An 18820-nucleotide genomic window follows, 5' to 3' on the forward strand; every position below is an offset into this window, starting at 1 on the left:
ACCAAGGGAAATAGGGCCAGAGTCAGAACCATGACAAAATCAACCTTCAGGTGTGAGATTTGTCCTGAAGTAATTATCAGTGAACAAATGCAGAAACTGCGAATGATGGAGAACTAACAGTGAGCACATTTACATACAACATGTGCTACATGTTTTCTTAAAGGTGGAATTAATTTGCAGGCAGGCATAAACCCATCTGCATACTAATAACTAAAATGGCTCTGTGCCCTTCTCTTAACGAGGAATGAACTTTCTTTGCGTAACAAACATTATAGGTCCCTCATCCACTCTTTTCCTTGGACTGAGGCAATCAGGACCCTCCATCTCGGGCATGGATTGCTTTCCCTGGATTTATGGGATCATGGTCACCCACCTCCGTCATCAGCTAGTTTTCCTAGCTTAAGGTGATCACTCCAGACCCCATCTCGGTCAACTGTTTTCCCTGTACTAGAGCCATCATGGAAGACAATCTCGGTCACCGACTGGTTTCCCTGAACTGAAAAATCCCGGCTCCCATCAGCTGCCTCAGTCCTTACCTGAGATCACAGCCCCCCACTGGCCATCTCTGTCATTTGTCACTGTCATTTGTCACTTGTTCCCCTGGACTGATGGGATCTCAACCCAACATCTCTGTGTCCCACTGCTTTTCCTGGGTGTAGAAGACCACGGCTGCCCATTGGCCGGCTGGGTCACGAAGGACTCACCTTGGACATGGAAGATGGTGGTCGTCCATCTTTTAACCAAAAAAATGTGATATATTCATGGAGCAACGGACGCACATGGCTAATAGGCTTCCATGACATGGAAATAAGTGGGAACGGTGTCTGGACCAAGTATATATGGTATTTACTCAGCAGGCCAGCTTAGTATATACCCAGTGATGTCTCAAGATGGAGCTGGATTTATTTAAGGCTGGGAGCAGGGCATCATTATCAATGTCAGATCTTGAATTCTTTGACTGCGCGCTGCAGCTGTCTCCCAAAGAATTCTCCAGCTCATCTAACAAACGGCATGGCAACATATGTTTAGCCTCATGCAAATGTCAACTTTCGAACCCTTCCAAGTCACACAAGCCTTTATTCCCCAATCAGTGAAGGAACAATGAAAAATTAGGATGTCAGTAGCAGTTATGAAGGTTGGATAAAATGGAAAAAATACCCGTCAGCAGCTACACAGGCCAATGAACAGAGTGTGAGTCCTGGATGCACCAGTATTTCTTTCTTCTTTTTTTTTGCGGTACGCGGGCCTCTCACTGTTGTGGCCTCTCCCGTTCCGGAGCACGGGCTCTGGACGCGCAGGCTCAGTGGCCATGGCTCACGGGCCCAGCCGCTCCGCGGCATGTGGGATCCTCCCGGACCGGGGCACGAACCCGTGTCCCCTGCATCGGCAGGCGGACTCTCAACCACTGCGCCACCAGGGAAGCCCGTATTTATTTCTTTAATGCAAGAACTAGAAGATACACATAAAGTGAAAAGTTGGGTGCTGAAAATATTCCTTAGCCCAAATAAAGAATGTTTAGTCCAAGCTGCCTCAATTTAATTCTCATTAAATTGCAGAACAATGTAATCAAATGCTTGTAATTACGTGGAGACATCAATACACCTTCTCATCTGAAAAGATGATTGCAAAGAAGTTCCTACAACTATACCTACATTCAAAGTAATGCGGGACTTCCCTGGTGGCACAGTGGTTAAGATTCTGCGCTCCCAATGCAGGGGGCCCCAGGGTTCGATCCCTGGCCAGGGAACTAGACCCCCCATGCATGCCGCAACTAAGAGTTCGCATGCCACAACTAAGGAGCCCTCGAGCCGCCACTAAGGAGCCAAACTGCCACGACTAAGACCCAGCGCAACCAAATAAATAATAGTTTTACAAAAAGGAATCTACACAAAAAAACAACAAAAAAAGACAAAGTAATGTAGAACCAGAAATCTTTGGAGAGCAGAGAGGTTTATCTGTAATTAAAAGCATTTCATATTTTGATAAGGTTTTTATAATACCTGATACAATGGGGTAAAAATCCAGGCGTTCATTTTTGTTTCAAATTTTTGATCCACCAACGATGTTGACCTATTATTCTATGCTTCAGAATGCAATCATCCCTTTCTCTTTTTTAAAAAAAATGCACGAATTAAAAGAATCTAGGCGGCGGCAGCCGGGGCTCGGCTTGGGCTCTGCGGGCACGCGGGTGGACAAGGTGGCGAGCGGGTGGGAGATTACCTCTACTATGAGAATTCCTCTAGCAATCGGTACCTCATCAGAAGGACAGAAGAACTCAACGAGACTGCAACTGGCAACGGGGACGCAAAAGTAGTGTGTTTTTACAGACGACGAGATATTTCCAACACGCTTATAATGCTTACAGACAAGCACGCTAAACAAACTGAGGAAGAATCTGAAACAACAACTGAGGCTGACTTGACCGATACAAGCAGAAACATCAGTTGAAACATAGGGCGCTCCTTTTGTCACGCCAACACGAATCTCTGCCTGCAACACATATCAAGTTAGGATTCCAGAACAGCATCATCATCACCACCATCATCACCATTACTGCTCCGTAGAAGACGGGCTGCAACCAGAGTTTGTCCTGAACGTTTCTTGCTTTCAGTGATGCCAAGTTGCTTCTACACTGTCCCCTGCCCTCCAAAATGAGGAGCTTTCTTAGTTGAAAAAGTAGCTATAGCAGCTGTTAAAAATCTTGGGTTTTATGTATAATTTCATAGGTTCTTCATAAGTATAACTGTTAGGTTCTTCAAGTCTAGAAGCTCCTTAGAAGGTCCTTTTTTTCCTTCGTCCTGACTGCTGCGGGACACAGGACTCAATAGCCCGTTAGACTTTGAAGCTTGCAAAGTTTCCACGTAATTTTAGTTTTGTTTGTTAAGGAGATAAAAGGGATCAACAGATAGTAGAATAATCTCCTCTCAATTACTCCTGACCTTAAATGAAGTTTTAGATTGTGTGCCTTTTCTCTTTTCGTGAAAATTAAAGATTGATATATGACATCACAGGTTGCTTAGGACGCTGAGGGAGAGTGACTTAGAGTCAACATCAAGCTTTTGCATGGAGGGCTAAGCAGAGGACAGGAAATCTGTTCTGTATACATATTATCTGTCACCAAACAAAAGGAATTTATAAGCCATGTACAGCAACCATGAGAAAGGGAGAAGTCGAAACGTTTCCAGCCAATAAGAGGTATTTGGGGGATGGAATACTGAAGTTCTTGTGTTAACACCCAGTGTTGATGAGGGTTGGGAAACAGATAATTCTTCTATATTCGAATGTTAATATAATCAGAGAAATCAAACTTTAATGTGTGAATATCCTTTGACCCAGCAATTCCACTTTTTTGATTTTATCTAACAGAGGTTCTCATGCAAGTGTGTAGAAATATATATACTGATATGTTTATTGCAGAATTGTTTTTATTTTTTTTTGCAAATAAATGAGGTCATTTCCATTCGTAAGTATGAGTCAGCATGACAAATGTAAGTAGGAATTTGATATGTGACAGATTTCAGGATTGCTCTCCTACCAGAAAATGCAAGCAACTTTCACAGTTATGCTGTTCTATATTTCTACTTTGTCTGAAATGAAAACGCATTAGATATACAATGGAAAAAGTATTACTTAAAAGTTTGTACATTTGGACATTGGAGAGGGAACACGCTATTTTGCGTCCATTTTAATCCCCTGCCTTGCCTGACAACCTGGCTGGTTTTGATGAAGACGGAATAGACGGGAATCTACTAAAAACTAAACTCTTTATTCTCCCGTCCCCAGGAGTAGTAAAGTACAATAGAAACATTAGCTACTGATACCACTGGATAGAAGATGTGTTTGTAATTTACCGGTACATTTTCCAAATGTTTTTGTTGCAAAATGCTCTTTCCTTCAAGAATTATTCTGTCAGTTTATATTCCCACCACAGTATAGTATGAATACGCCCATTTTGCTGTTTCCTCCACATCACTGCATACTAAAATTTTAAAGTTAAAAAAAAAAAAAAGAATCTAAAAAAGAGTGGATACATGTATAATACACAACTGAATCACTTTGCTGTACACCGCAAAGTAATACAACATTGTAAATCAACTACACACCAGTAAAACCTTGTTTTAAAAATGCATGAATTACCAGGCATCGTGCTAAATTTGGAGGCTATAAAATGAAGATGACACAGCTCCTCTATGACAAAGGAGATCCCCAATACTGAGGAGACACAGTCATTATTATTATTACTATTACTGTTATTTTCCTGGTTACCTGTTCCTGGTATTACTGCTCAGTAGAGCCAGGGAAGCCGTATCAAACCTTCTTTTGTCGTGTCAAATGCATATTTAGTTCCAATATAGTTTTATAAAAGGCATCTCACAAAGGAAGCAGCTGCTTTTAAAAGTAGGACACAGTAATTGTGGGAACGTGGAGATCAAAACATCCCCCTGCTTTGTCTGATCCTGGAGCCAGGGAGGCTTCCGTTTGATCACCCAAAAAGACAGTCGAGGCCCCCCTAGAAGCACGGAGCAGAGGTGCACCAACCCTTATTTTCAAAAGTGATGGATTATTGAAACAGTGTTTTAGATTTGGATATTCCAACTGTTTGAAATTTGAACACGGAAACTGAAATTTAAACACTTGAGCGTGATCTAACAGATGGACCTGCTAAGAACAAACACTATTTTAAAATTCCTACTTGTGGAATTATTTTCCAGAAGCCAGCAACCCAAAAGGGCGGGTAAAGACCTTTGCAGAATCTCTGGGCACAGACCCGAAATTGGATGGAGGCATCCTGTCTCCCTGCACAGGGCACTGCACATAGTAGATGCTCAATGAATGACTCTTTCATATACAGAACACCCTAGACACTGGACGTCCTTGACTTTGAGCCCCATGCTCTTTACCAGAATCAGTATAACGGTCACCAATGATCTAGGGCTATTTTCATCCTTTCTCCAGGGAAAGAATGCTCCTGGCTCTGAAACGTTTATATGCTGATTTTCAAAAATTAAGCTCCACGCCATTGAAGATAAAGGAGAGGCATGGTGAACAATTAGTTATAATTTGCATTCTGTATGGGAATCTTCTCATTCGTCGATCTTGTCATTTTTAATTTATATATTACAGGGATAATGAGACCAAGTAAATTAAGGAGTGTGGAGAAGTGTGTAATTCCTAGTCTATACAAACGGACACGATGCATGGTTCAAAACTAGAACAGAATGGATAATAAGCCATCAGATTGTATTAGTGGGTCAGTGGTAAACCTGGTACTGGGTGGTAAAGACACAGAAGATGTACAAATATGACCTCATGTAAAAAGCATCATCTCAAAATTCATACGTTTTAGAGACATCCCAATCTGAAGTTTAAAAAAATATGTTACTTGTTCTTGTTCTTTTTTTTTCCCAATCTGAAGTTTTATCTTCCATTATTACCAATGGGCTCCTTTGAAGGCTTGATTAATATCGCCTGATAGGATGTATTTAACCTCATGTAAAAGGCAAATATGTAAAGGGGATATAAAAGATCCTAAGGAGTTGCCATTAAATAAACACACTTGAAAGGTGTGTGCTTTAGTGATTTTGATCAAATAAATCCCCTTTTTAAACATTAAAAGTGGGAAAATGTGTAAGATGTTTAAGACATAACTGGTATAGAAAGGAAAAGAGCTGGGAAGTATAAATAAGCGGCATTTTCATCATATAACAAGTATGACTTGTGATATTTCTTTGAACTATGTTTGATGTTTGGATCTGTTGGGCACCTATGACTTCCAAACCCAGGAGCTGTTTGTTACCCACTATTAAAAATGCACATGTAACACCTCAGTACATTTTAGGGATGTACTAATCACAGCTAATAATACTGAAAGTATTTTACTCTATTAAGTTTTGTTGGTTTCTGTTGGGTCGTCATCCAAATGAATGCAGCATGACACATTCAATCTCGATGTTTTTATCTACCTGCGAACTCTGTACTCTCAAAACCTGAATTCATAAAAGTGTATAAAGATCCTATTTCTCACTGAATGCGTGTGTGTTCAGCTCCCCAGCTGGTACATCACTTCAGTCTCCTTACATTCCCAGGCTAGCAGATTTCATTTACCAGCCTCCAGAAGCGAAAATCAGAATTCACTGGTTGAATCCGTCCTCCCTCTATCCCCAGGGAAGACACCTGACACCAAAGCTCTCACCCTCAAGTCTTCAGTCTTCCTGGCTCTTTTCTAGGCCTATGAGAATTTAATTCTCCCTCCTCATTTGTTTAATTAAATATAGTTTGTACCTCCTGTGATCTTCTAGAGATCCAGGGGTGCTATTCCTGAGTTTATTTAACTTATACGACATGGCGTAAACACACACGTTCCGTTTCATCTTACAAATCGAGGCGACACTGGGTAAGGGATAATGCCTTACTAATTGTTTTTTAAAGGCATAGCAGTAACAGACATAGATGAAAACAAGAGCTTATTGGGTAAAGGGAGAAAAGCAAAGCATAATCGAAGGCAAGAGACAGCATGACCGACCGTAGTTTATCAGACATTCTACTAAGAAAAAACAGAAAACTACTTGTGTGAAAAAAGGTGCTCGGTGCTCCCCAAAATATAAGCAAAGGATTTAAACTTGTAACAGTAATGTAATGGATTCCCATCAGGAATTAAAGGCTAATCACTGAAAAACATATATATATATATATATATATATATATATGCGTGCGTATATACATGTCTATATACATATATGTATATGTGTATAGGCACAGATATACACATACATGTATATACATGTGAATATATATGTGTGTCTATAATCGACATCTATCAAATCAATAATTGTATCTATCCATAGATAGATGATACGGAGGATGAGCTGTAGATGTAGATGTACATATAGATATTGATATACATATATAATTAATGATTAAACCTTGATGGAAAGTTATCAAAAATTCATCAAAGGCGGAACCAGTAGCCAAAGGGAATACAAAGTTTTAAGGAACCGTCGTTCTGAAAATGTCAATGTTTGCCCAGCTTCCACGTATTTATATAAATGAACATCTTAAATACACTGGCATTTTCCACATCTGCGGCTCACTGAAAATTCTTCCACCTTTTACCCTCCCAAGTCCCTCCCCTGATAACATCTGGTGCTTCGATTTCTCCTCCCGAGAGCCTCGCCATGATTAAAGAGCTGGCATCGCTTCAAAGGTGCCCCTGTACTCTGCAGGGTGCCACGGCGGTGGGTGTGATGACCCGAATGCAAGTGCAAAGAGATAATACATCATAAGAACAGAGTGGGCGGGGCTTGGCGCTGATCCAGCGTCCACAGGGAACCAGCTGCTGACCCACGAAAAAGAGACAGCAAGCCAGATAAAGTCACAGAAAGAGCCCAGCTAATGAGACAGCTCGGGGCAGTTCCGGGAAAGGTTCAGAAAGTTAATAGGGCTGCTGTCAAGTGTCTTGTTATTTCATGTAAACCCCACCGGGGCTCTCTCCGAATACCTGCCGGATGGAGCTGGAGCTTCTGCAGGGGCAAGTGTGAAACACCTTTACGCATCAAGAGAAAATCTCCGACACAGGCATAAAGTGGGGCACTGAGAAAGCTCTGCGTTGTGGGAGGTGTGAAAACAGACAATTCAATTCTAGGCGGCCTCGCTGCATGCGGAATGTCAGGCAGGGCGAACGCTCGCTGTGTCCTCATCGAGGGCCTCTCTGCAAGTAAGATTACGTTACGCATTTACACTGAACAGCACGGCAGCGCTTTTCTATCATGCCTCAAAGGGATGGGGACGCACGAGTTCTACCTGAGTGCCCGTACGATGATACTGGTAATCAGCGACACGTGCACCGTCATTAACCATCATCAGAGCACTTTCATATTTACATAATTTGATGTTGATATCCACTTTGACAGGTAGCGTAGTGGGGTGGGTACCAATTCCATTTTAGAATCCGTGTTCAGATAGTCAAGTTCCCAGGCAGCAACTAAGTGGTGTTTTCAGGACTAAAGCACAGATCACTTTTGTGGTTATAGAGCTAGGATTCACATTTCCAAGACAGAAATGGACGCAGAAAAAGCTTCAGTGGGGCTTCCCCGGTGGCGCAGTGGTTGAGAATCCGCCTGCCAATGGAGGGGACACGGGTTCGAGCCCTGGTCCGGGAAGATCCCACATGCCGCGGAGCAACGAAGCCCGTGCGCCACAACTACTGAGCCTGCGCTCTAGAGCCTGCAAGCCACAACTACTGAGCCCACGTGCCACAACTACTGAAGCCCGCGTGCCTAGAGCCCGTGCTCCGCAAGAGAGCCACCGCAATGAGAAGCCCGCGCACTGCAACCAAGGGTAGCCCCCGCTCGCCGCAACTAGAGAAAGCCCGCGCGCAGCAACGAAGACCCAGCACAGCCAAAAATAAGTAAATAAATAAATTTTAGAGCAAAGAAAAAAAAAGCTTCAGTGTACCCCATCTTTGCTGGAGTTCGAAGAGTCGTGTCCTAAAGGCTTCCAGTGCTGAACTTAAAGCCACAAAGCTAGTTACAGACACTGAGAAATAAAACTTACATTTTAAGGCAAGACAAGAAAAATTTAAACACAAATTTTCCGGGCCCTTGGGCCTCCTCTCTCCCTGCACTGTGCATCGTGTATCCGCATTAGGCAAGAACCAGACCTCCCCCATCGGCAGGAACATCTGCTCAACCGTGAAGAGAGCATTCTCCCAGCGCCAGCAAGACGACTCCTGAAAAGGTGACGTTCCTTACTGATGTGAGGGGCCACGATGACGCGTAGATCTGGGTTGTGTAAATTGTCACTAACACGTCATTTGTGGTACAGCCCTGTGCCTCAAAACACTTATATAACTGGGCCTTGACTTCTAATGGATGGAACAGTTCTCAGAGCCTTCTGAGATGCTCTTTCTGGGTTATAATCCTTAAATTTGGCTCGAACAAAATTTTCCACTTCTTCCTTAGATCAACAGATTAGTTTTTCATCAACAACACCAGGACTTTTAGGACAGCCCTTTTGTTATTTGGGAGAATCATGGTGGGATGGAAAAGACTCTGAAATGATACCTTGATCAAGTCACACAATCGGAATGCAGCCCTTCACCAATTCCCCCTCTGTGCGAGATCCCCAAGGAAAGCGGTAACACCGCGTGATGACCTACGGAACAAAGTGAATCAAAGTGATTACTGAAACGGGGCAGGACCCTGTGGTCCTTGCCCCCCATGTCCTCCTCCTGCCTTTTTTCTGTGGAAAAACTTTAGCCAAAGAATAAGTTTACTCAGAGAAGTGAGAAAATGCAGAAACAAAGGAAAACAGTCCAACAAGAATAAATAATAACAGTTCAGTCATTAAGCAAAGTCAAGGACCTCTAGTTCCTCCTCAAGGGCTATAGATCATATTCTGAGCCACAGCCTGTGAGCTGTCTTGTAGATACTGAAACCACACCAGATGGAAGTCGTGAACTACATGACAACCAGACTGTAGCCACGACATAAGCTGCCACAATTCTGAGAACTGGCCTCAAGAAAATGCGAACAGGGCTTCCCTGGTGGCGCAGTGGTTGAGAGTCTGCCTGCCGATGCAGGGGACACGGGTTCGTGCCCCAGTCCGGGAGGATCCCACATGCCGCAGAGCGGCTGGGCCCGTGAGCCATGGCCGCTGAGCCTGCGCGTCCGGAGCCTGTGCTCCGCAACGGGAGAGGCCACAGCAGTGAGGGGCCCGCGTACCGCAAAAAACAAACAAACAAACAAACAAACAAACAAAAAGAAAATGCGAACAAACCGACCCTGGAACTGAAGACTAACTGTACTTAAAATGATCAAGATGATGCTGGTCACAGCTGGGTGCTTTGTGACCACCTGGAGAGGTGGGATAGGGAGGGTGGGAGGGAGGGAGACCCAAGAGGGAAGAGATATGGGGACATATGTATACGTATAGCTGATTCACTTTGTTATAAAGCAGAAACTAACGCACCATTGTAAAGCAATTATACTCCAATAAAGATGTGAAAAAAAAAAAAAAGATGACACAGATCCGACCACCGCAGGACCAATTTCAAAATGACCGTCAGAGCTGACTCTGCTGTTTCTGCCTGGGGCCCCCTCCCTCTGTCTATAAAAGCTCTTGCCCCCTGATTTTCAGGGCGGGAGGAGTCGGCCCCTGGACAGGTGTCCGCAGCTTCCCACCCCTGCGGGTTGCTGGCCTCTGAAATAAAGCAAACTTTCCTTTCCACCAACCTTGCCTCTTTATTGGCTTTTGAGGGGTGAGCAGCCGGACCCCACTTTCAGTAACCTTATCACCTGCGGGTTTGATTCCAGTCCTAACAAAGACGAGAACCACCACGTGGGAGACTTATGTTTCAATGCCAGACAGATGGAACGAATGTCAACCCGCAACAAGCAAAGAGCCTGCTCCTTTGGTGTCGCTGCTCAAAAGACCCACAAAACCTACGTTTAGCTCTCACTACTTTTTTTGCATAAAGGAACGTCCAACACCACCAGTGATAACAGACCCAACCCAGTACAGACCTGGACACACCGATGCCTTTTCAGAAAACCTCACGCAATGGGGCCCCAGCGTGCCCAGAAATCCATTCAACCACTGCTGGGTTGGAGAAGATGAAGAAACTTTGAACACGCTGGAACACACACCTTGAACACACACCAAGGACCCAGATAACAGGTCCTTTCTGTGCAGAGATGCAAACAGAGGTACAAAAAGACCTGGGTCAATTGTCACCACGTCTGAAAGGGATGTTCTTGACAAGCTGATGTAAAATACAGCCTGGGTGGCGTACAAATTCAGGTCACCAGGGAGTATCCCGAAGAGGGTTGATCCATCTTTCTCAGCTGTTTCTACTTCTCAGTATTAGTTTCCCTTCCCTCTTACTGGTTTATACTGGGATGAACCTTTTTCCTGAACGCACCTGCATATGAATTCTCACTTCTCACTGAAACCTAAAGGGTTGGCTGCTACAAAACTACAGCACACATTGTGCCTACTGAGAGGAGATGCATACCCCCAATACACCTCTTAGATGTCCACTTCTGGTTTGGGATGTATGACTCCCATGACAATACCAAGAAAAACCCAGAATAAGGGGAGATTCCACAGATTTATGGGGCTATGGAAGGGAAATGGACACGATGACGTTTTTAATAAATGACGTACAGAGGGGGAAGTCCTTCATAGCTGAGGAGTGGCTTTCAAGAGCTTGCAGGAGAAAAACAAAAAAAAGGAACATGGAATTCTATATGCAGTGAATATAGCCATTCAAACACAAAGGTGATATTTTCTGAGGAGCTAACGCTTAGAGACTCTCACTGTGACTTGAGGGACCCTGGTCTCTGATCTGGAAATCACTGAATGATGAGTTGCTGCAGTTTTGGTCAGACGGAACGCGTGACTTTGCGAAGGGATTAGGAATTAACCCAATTATTGAAAAACATCCTCCACATGGGCTAGTGCCTGCTGATTGCCTCCTATAATCTAAGTTTAAAACAAGGTAACTCAGCCACGTCTGAACGGCAACACTGCGCTTTACTTCATAGGGACGTTCCAAAAAGAAATGATGGATTTGCTGTTGGAAAAGGCAAACTCCCTGTGTTAACACAAACTTTCAATCCTAAATTCGGTAGCCCTGTCAACATACATCATTTTGCGCAAAAATAAAGGAAGAAAATGCAAATTTCAGGCTGTGTCGTTTTTAAATAACGTCTTTCCGTGCATTTTATAAACACCATCAAGTTACTAATGTTTCTTGCGTTTTATGTATATAACACTTTACATACATAATGTATTTCATAGATGCTGCAGCCATTATTCGTGTTTCTAGCATGACGTGCATCTCTCAAAATATCTAATGTGCTCTAACCTTGCACACAGTGAGACCCTGCACACAATGCTGCCTGTTTTTATTACTGTTCAGGGGGTTTAATACATGTGTGGTTTCTGGGAGTTGAGTATCTTTTTTAGGTATATCTGACAGAATAGCTAAGTTAGAGCTCGTACCTGGTGTTCCATGACACTGTATTTTATTTTATTTTATTTTTTATTTTTTTGTGGTACGCGGGCCTCTCACTGTTGTGGCCTCTCCCGCTGCGGAGCACAGGCTCCGGACGCGCAGGCTCAGCGGCCATGGCTCACGGGCCCAGCCGCTCCGCGGCATGTGGGATCCTCCCGGACGGGGGCGCGAACCCGTGTACCCTGCATCGGCAGGCGGACTCTCAACCACTGCACCACCAGGGAAGCCCGACACTATATTTTATAAGGAAATGTTATACATGGGAGTTAGTTACCACATTTTCTGCTACAGGTTCTATACTCACCAACCGGTTTTCCCGGTGAGGCTACAGTGGCAAGGACAGTCAAGGTCAACTGGAATAAGTTGGCCAACGCCACATACCCTCATTTTCATAATGCATTTCATACTGTACAGCTGCTACTTCTCTTCCTGGATCTCAGTTCAAAGAGGACAAATGATGACCTGTCCAGCGGGGGTGTGAAATGAATACACACTTCCATTTACATATGTAAATCCAGTTGATATTTTAAAAAATAAGGATGGAAAAATAAATTTCTGTTTCTCTTGGTCCAGGTGATGTTTTTCATTTGTCTTTTTTTTTAATTGAAGCAGAGTTGATTTATAATATTGTGTTAGTTTCAAGTGTAGAGCAAAGGGACTCAGTTACATATATATTACTTTCTTCAGATTCTTTTCCATTATAGGTTATTACAAGATATTGAATATAGTTCCCTGTGCTATACAATAGGTCCTCGCTGATTATCTGTTTTACGTATAGTAGTTTTTCTATGTAATCCCATACTCCTAATTTACCCCTCCCCTCTCCTTCCCCTTTGGTAACCATAAGTTGGTTTTTTACGTCTGTGAGTCTGTTTCTGTTTCGTATACACATGCATCTGTATTATTTTTCAGATGACACATATAAGTGACATCATACAATGTTTGTGTTTCTCTGACTTAATTCACTCAGTATGATAATCTCTAGGTCCATCCATGTTGCTGAAGATGGCATTATGTCATCCTTTTTAATGGCTGAGTAATATTCCATTGTATATATGTACCACATCTTCTTTATCCATTCATCTGCAGATGGACGTTTAGGTGCCTTCCATGTCTTGGCTATTGTAAACAGTGCTGCTATGAACGTAGGGGTGTGTGTATCATTTTGAATTAGAGTTTGCATTTTGTATACCCAGGGGTGGGACTGCTGCATTGTACGGTACTTCTATTTTTAGTTTTCTGATAAACCTCCATACTGTTTTCTGTAGTGGCTCTACCAGTTTATATTCCCCCAGGTGATATTTTAAAAATAAGAATGTAAAAAGCAATCTCTGTTTCTCTTGGATTTCCAGGAACATGTTTCTATTCAATCTTCAGTTTTCTAGAGTAAAATGTGGAAATGGTCCTTCACTCACATGTGCAGTAATAAAAGCTGAAATCCTGTGGCCACATCCCTTTCCTTTTTCTTAGAAAAAGTGCCTGTGATTTGCATGGGAACACCTTATTCCACAGGTCACACTGCATTTAGTTTCTTAGGTCTCCAAATATTTAAACAGCAAACTCTCCCTGTTCATTAGGAGATGAGAACATAAGACACTTGTTACTTATCTAAAAGCTGCACCGGGACTTCCCTGGTGGTGCAGTGGTTAAGAATCTGCCTGGCAATGCAGGGGACATGGGTTCGAGCCCTGGTCCGGGAAGATCCCACATGCCGCAGAGCAACTAAGACCGTGTACAACAACTACTGAGCCTGCGCTTAGAGCCCGCGAGCCACAACTACTGAAGCCCATGCGCCTAGAGCCCGTGCTCCGCAACAAGAGAAGCCACCGCAATGAGAAGCCTGTGCACCGCAATGAAGACCAGCCCCCGCTCGCCGCAACTAGAGAAAGCCCACCTGCAGCAACGAAGACCAAACACAGCCAAAAATAAATAAAATACATTTTTAAAAAAATTTAAAAAGCTGGACCTTGTGTGTAGACAGATTGCATCCAAATATTAACTGCAGCATTAAGGGTCACATGACTGTTCCTGGCATCTCTTTGTGCATCATTTGGAATGTGGAGACTAACATCCAGGTGTACTCTGTGCTCTCTTTCCTTTTCCGGCCAGTAAAACAAAATCAGATTCACGTTGGAAATTTTTCCCTAGATACTTCTGGAAATAAACTGGATAGTGGAGGACGCATAAAATATGGCTCAGTGACCTAAGTACAATCATGTCTTTTTTTTTTTTCTTTTCATATCTCAGAATCAAGTTAATTGGATTGTACAGGGCAGGTTGGGGTCATTGCTTCAGGGAAATGGATTTTTAGTTCCCAGAGGCTCTTTAAACAACTTCATTTGAGTTTATGATTTCCTTCCATCCACATTTGCTGACTCTTTTTTTTTTTTTTTTAATCAGGCACGAGTCCATAACGCAGAGACAGTGTTACAGAGAGAAATGGAGTTCTCCATGCACAACCTCCACGTGAGGTGCAGTGGTCCACACTATGAGGGGCAGATCCCAGGCATATATCAAGGCATCGCAAGGATTCTGGCGTTCCTAGAGATGTTTTGTTTAATGTGATTCCAGTGAACAATGAGGAAGGAAGAAATGAAAGAGGGGAGGAAAGAAGGTTGATTAGTAGATGCCTTATGGATTTCCTTCTTTTTTAAAGCAGAAGAATATTCCAGTGTATTCCATCATGCGTGTGTATGATGTGTGTATGTACGTATGTATATATGTGTGTGTGTGTATATATATCACATTTATTTATCCATTTATCCATCAGTGGATACTTGGGTTGTTTCCATGTCTTGCCTACTGTGAATAATCTTGCAATGAATCTGGGGATGCAGAACAAGATGCTGATTTCCATGTTTGAGGTCACATACCCCAAAATGGGATTGCTGGACCATACAGCAGTTCCATTTTTAGTTTTTTAAGGAGACTCCATACTGTTTTCCATAACGGTTGTACCAATTTACATTCCCACCAACAGTGTAGGAGCGTTCCCTTTTCTCCACAGCCTTGCCAACATTTGTTATTTCTGTTCTCTTTGAGGATGGCCATTCTGACAACTGTGAGGTGATATCTCATTGCGGGTTTGATTGGCGTTTCCCTGACGATTAGCGACTTTGATCACCTTTTCATGTACCTATTGGCTATTGGTATATATTCTCTGGAGAAATGTCTATTCAGGTCATCTGCCCACTTTTAAATCAGGTTATTTGTTTTTATGCTATTGAACTGTATAAGTTTCTCATACATTTTGGATAGTAACACCTTATCCTGCAGACAAAGTTTTCATTATGCAAGAAGGTTAAGTTCTGTATAACGTGGTACCTATACTTAACAATACGCAATGCACACTTTAAAATGTTAGGAGAAGTCTCGTGTTAAATGTTCTTGACACACACAAGAAAAAGAAAACAAGGAGATTTTTGGAAGTGACTTATAGGTTTAGTACTTTGACTGTGGTGATGGTTTCGTGGCTGTATACATATGACCATATAACTCATCTAGATGTATACAAATTAAATGTGTACCAATTTTGTGCGTGTCAATGATACCTCAATAAAGCTGAAAAAAACAAGAAAATTCAGTACCAAAAAAAAAAAAACAAAACCCCAAACAAAAATAAATATGCCTTACAGGGTTCACCACTCAATGGGCAACCGGTGCTGGATTCCCCAAGACCTTTTGGGCCGGAATTCTCTACTCTTTGGGCAAATGGGGGAATCATGTATCCATTTATTCATTGGACTCTGCCTCTCCTCCATCAGGCATGGTCTCTGGGAGGCATCTCTCTTTCGAAAAAAAGAAACCGTACAAGGAAGCAAGAAATATAACGTCAAGTATTGCAAGGACATTCGCGCAGAAAGCTGGTGACAGCCTACATGGATGAGTCATCACCAAACCAGCTGTAGAGAAGGAAGTAGAAAAAAGTATAGGAAGAGACCCCATAAAGTATCTATGTTTGCACTGACACTCTCATTTCCTCTTCCTTAATTCACTTCCGTCCAGCAAATATTTACGGAATGCCTGCTATGGGGAAAGGTCCATCTCTTAATTAAAAAAAAAAAACAAACTCAAGCAACTTTATCAACCTAATAAAAACCACAGGACCAAGGCAAGAAACATGAAGTTTTGCTCTTGATCTTTGCAAGTTTATTTGAGCCCCTGGAACATCATGTAGCTCATAAATGAACGCCCATCTACAGAGAATGAGTAAAACCTGAATTCTGCCATTAAGAGTGTCTGAATGGGTACAGTCGACAGGCAGGCATGCACTGATACTGTAAGCAAAGCTGAAGTAAGAGCCACACTAGACTTGTAGATACATGTCTAGGAAAACCACAGAAGGGAGTGTGGGATTCCTTCTAACAGGGAATGACCTCTTCTTGGGGTAGAGGTTGCCCATTGGGGGTCTTAAAAAGCTCTTGGCGCAGATGAGAAGACAGAGGCTGCCACTCTGCACCTACCGAATAATAACCCAGGTACGCTTTCTACCTTCCTGCCGTCCACCAAACATTATCTACACAACACAAATAAGTAATTTCAGATTCCCAGTCTCTGACACAGAGATTTCTTTGCCCAAGGGAACAAAATAACATCTCAAAAAGCATCGGTGGGAATGTAAATTGCTACAGCCACTATGGAGAACAGTATGGAGGGTCCTTAAAAACTAAACGTACAGCTGCCGTATGATCCAGCAATCCCACTCCTGGGCATATATCGGGAGAAAACTCTGATTCAAAAAGATACATGCACCCCAGTGTTCACAGCAGCATTATTTCCAATAGCCAAGACACGGAAGGACCCTAAGTGTCCATCAACAGAGGAATGGATAAAGAAGATGTGGTACATGTGTACAATGGAATATTACTCAGCCATGAAAAGGATGAAATAGTGCCATTTGCAGCAACCTGGATGGACCTAGAGATGATCATACTAAGTGAAGTAAGTCAGACAAAGACCAATATCATGATATCACTCATATGTGGAATCTAATTTTTAAAAAAGACACAAATGAACTTATTTACAAAACAAAAATGGACTCAGAGACATAGAAAACAAACTATGATTACCAAAGGGGAAAGGGAGGGGGATGGATAAATTAGGGGGTTGGGATTAACATGGACACACTACTATATACAAAATACATAACTAATAAGGACCTACTTTAGAGCACAGAGAACTCTGCTTAATATTCTGTGATAACCTATATGAGAAGAGAATCTGAAAAAGAACAGATACATGGATATGTAGAGCTGAATCACTTTGCTGCACACCTGAAACGAACACAACATTGTAAACCAACTCTACTTCAATAACAGTTTTTTAAGAGTACTGGACATCAATACAGAACTAAGGTATGCTTTTAGGAGAAGGCAGCAGGAAGGAGGTTTGGGGAAAACAAAAGTCATCAGGAGGAAACTGGTCATGAAACTGGAATTCAGGAGAATCCAGAACTCCATACAGGATTCTACTATACAGCTCACCACTTTAAAAAGGCGCTGAGAGAGGTAGGTAGGGGCTGGCTTTGGCTCCAATAACAGATGAAGCACCACACAGGTGTAAATAAGAGAATGTCTCCTTCACCCCAGGGATTCGTCCTAGTATAAGCAGTCCAGATTGATGATGGTGCCAAGGTGGGAAGGATCTGGGCTACTTTGCCCTTGTTGTGTTTCTATTCCTAGACGTTATGCATGTCTGCAGATCCAAAGGGGTGTTACCGTGATATCCACTGTCCACCCAGGTTGCATCTCCCTTGTTGTAAGCCATCTAGTTTGTGGTCTGTCTTGTTGTTCTCATTGCTGCTGCACAGCATGCGGGATCTCAGTTTCCCAACCGGGGATTGAACCTGCGACCCCTGCAGTGGAAGCGTGGAATCTTAACCACCGGACCGCCAAGGAAGTCCCTGTGGTCATTTCTTACAGCAGGTCCAGAAAATGATATGCAGTGGTTCAACAATCCAGGACATACCCCTTTTTCTCCTCCACCACTCTTAGCAAATACCATTTTGTCCCCATAGTCTCATAGTACTTCCAGACAAAGCACCCACATTCCAGGCAGGAAGAAGAAGGAAGAGGCCAGTGGCAAAGAGTGTGTGCAAACTGAGATGGTCCTTTTGCACAAGCCAGATACGTGCTTTAAAAGAATGCTTTTAAATGATTTAAAAGTGGACACACCGTACTGGAAAAGAATATTAAAAAAAAAAAAGCATGTATATATGTGTACAACTGAATCACTCTGCCGTACAGCAGAAATTAACACAACATGGCAAATCAACTCTACGTCAACTAAAAAAAATACTAAAATAAAAATGTTGACAACTGCATGAACTACTTGTCCGCTTTTATTTCATTGGCCAGAATATGCCCCATGGCTTCTCCTCATTGAAAGGGAAGCTGGGAGATGCAGGGTTTGGTGTCTCTCTGTACGTCTTTGGCACAGTACAAACAGAATTTCAGTTCCGTGGGTGAGGATGGACGGGCAAAGGCACGCGGATAAGGCAGGCGGTATCACATGATAATGCATTCAAATCCAGATGTCCTCGTCAATGCTAGTAATGCGTGGTTAGGTTTCTCCGCTTTTTATATTTAAAAAAGGAAGAAAGATCTACATGGAGCTTCACCGTCCGCTGGATTATGCTACAGTACCCCCAGCCCACCGGACCGAAAGAATGTCGTTTCTGGAATATGAAGACAAATAACTACCGATAACAATGGATCTGCTGGGATAGAATTTTTGTGCCCTGAAATATAAACATATATAATAAAATATATATATTTAAGTGTGTGTGTGTATATACATAGA

The sequence above is a fragment of the Tursiops truncatus genome, chromosome X, assembly GCF_011762595.2.
Source record: "Tursiops truncatus isolate mTurTru1 chromosome X, mTurTru1.mat.Y, whole genome shotgun sequence".
Taxonomy (NCBI): Eukaryota; Metazoa; Chordata; class Mammalia; order Artiodactyla; family Delphinidae; genus Tursiops; species Tursiops truncatus.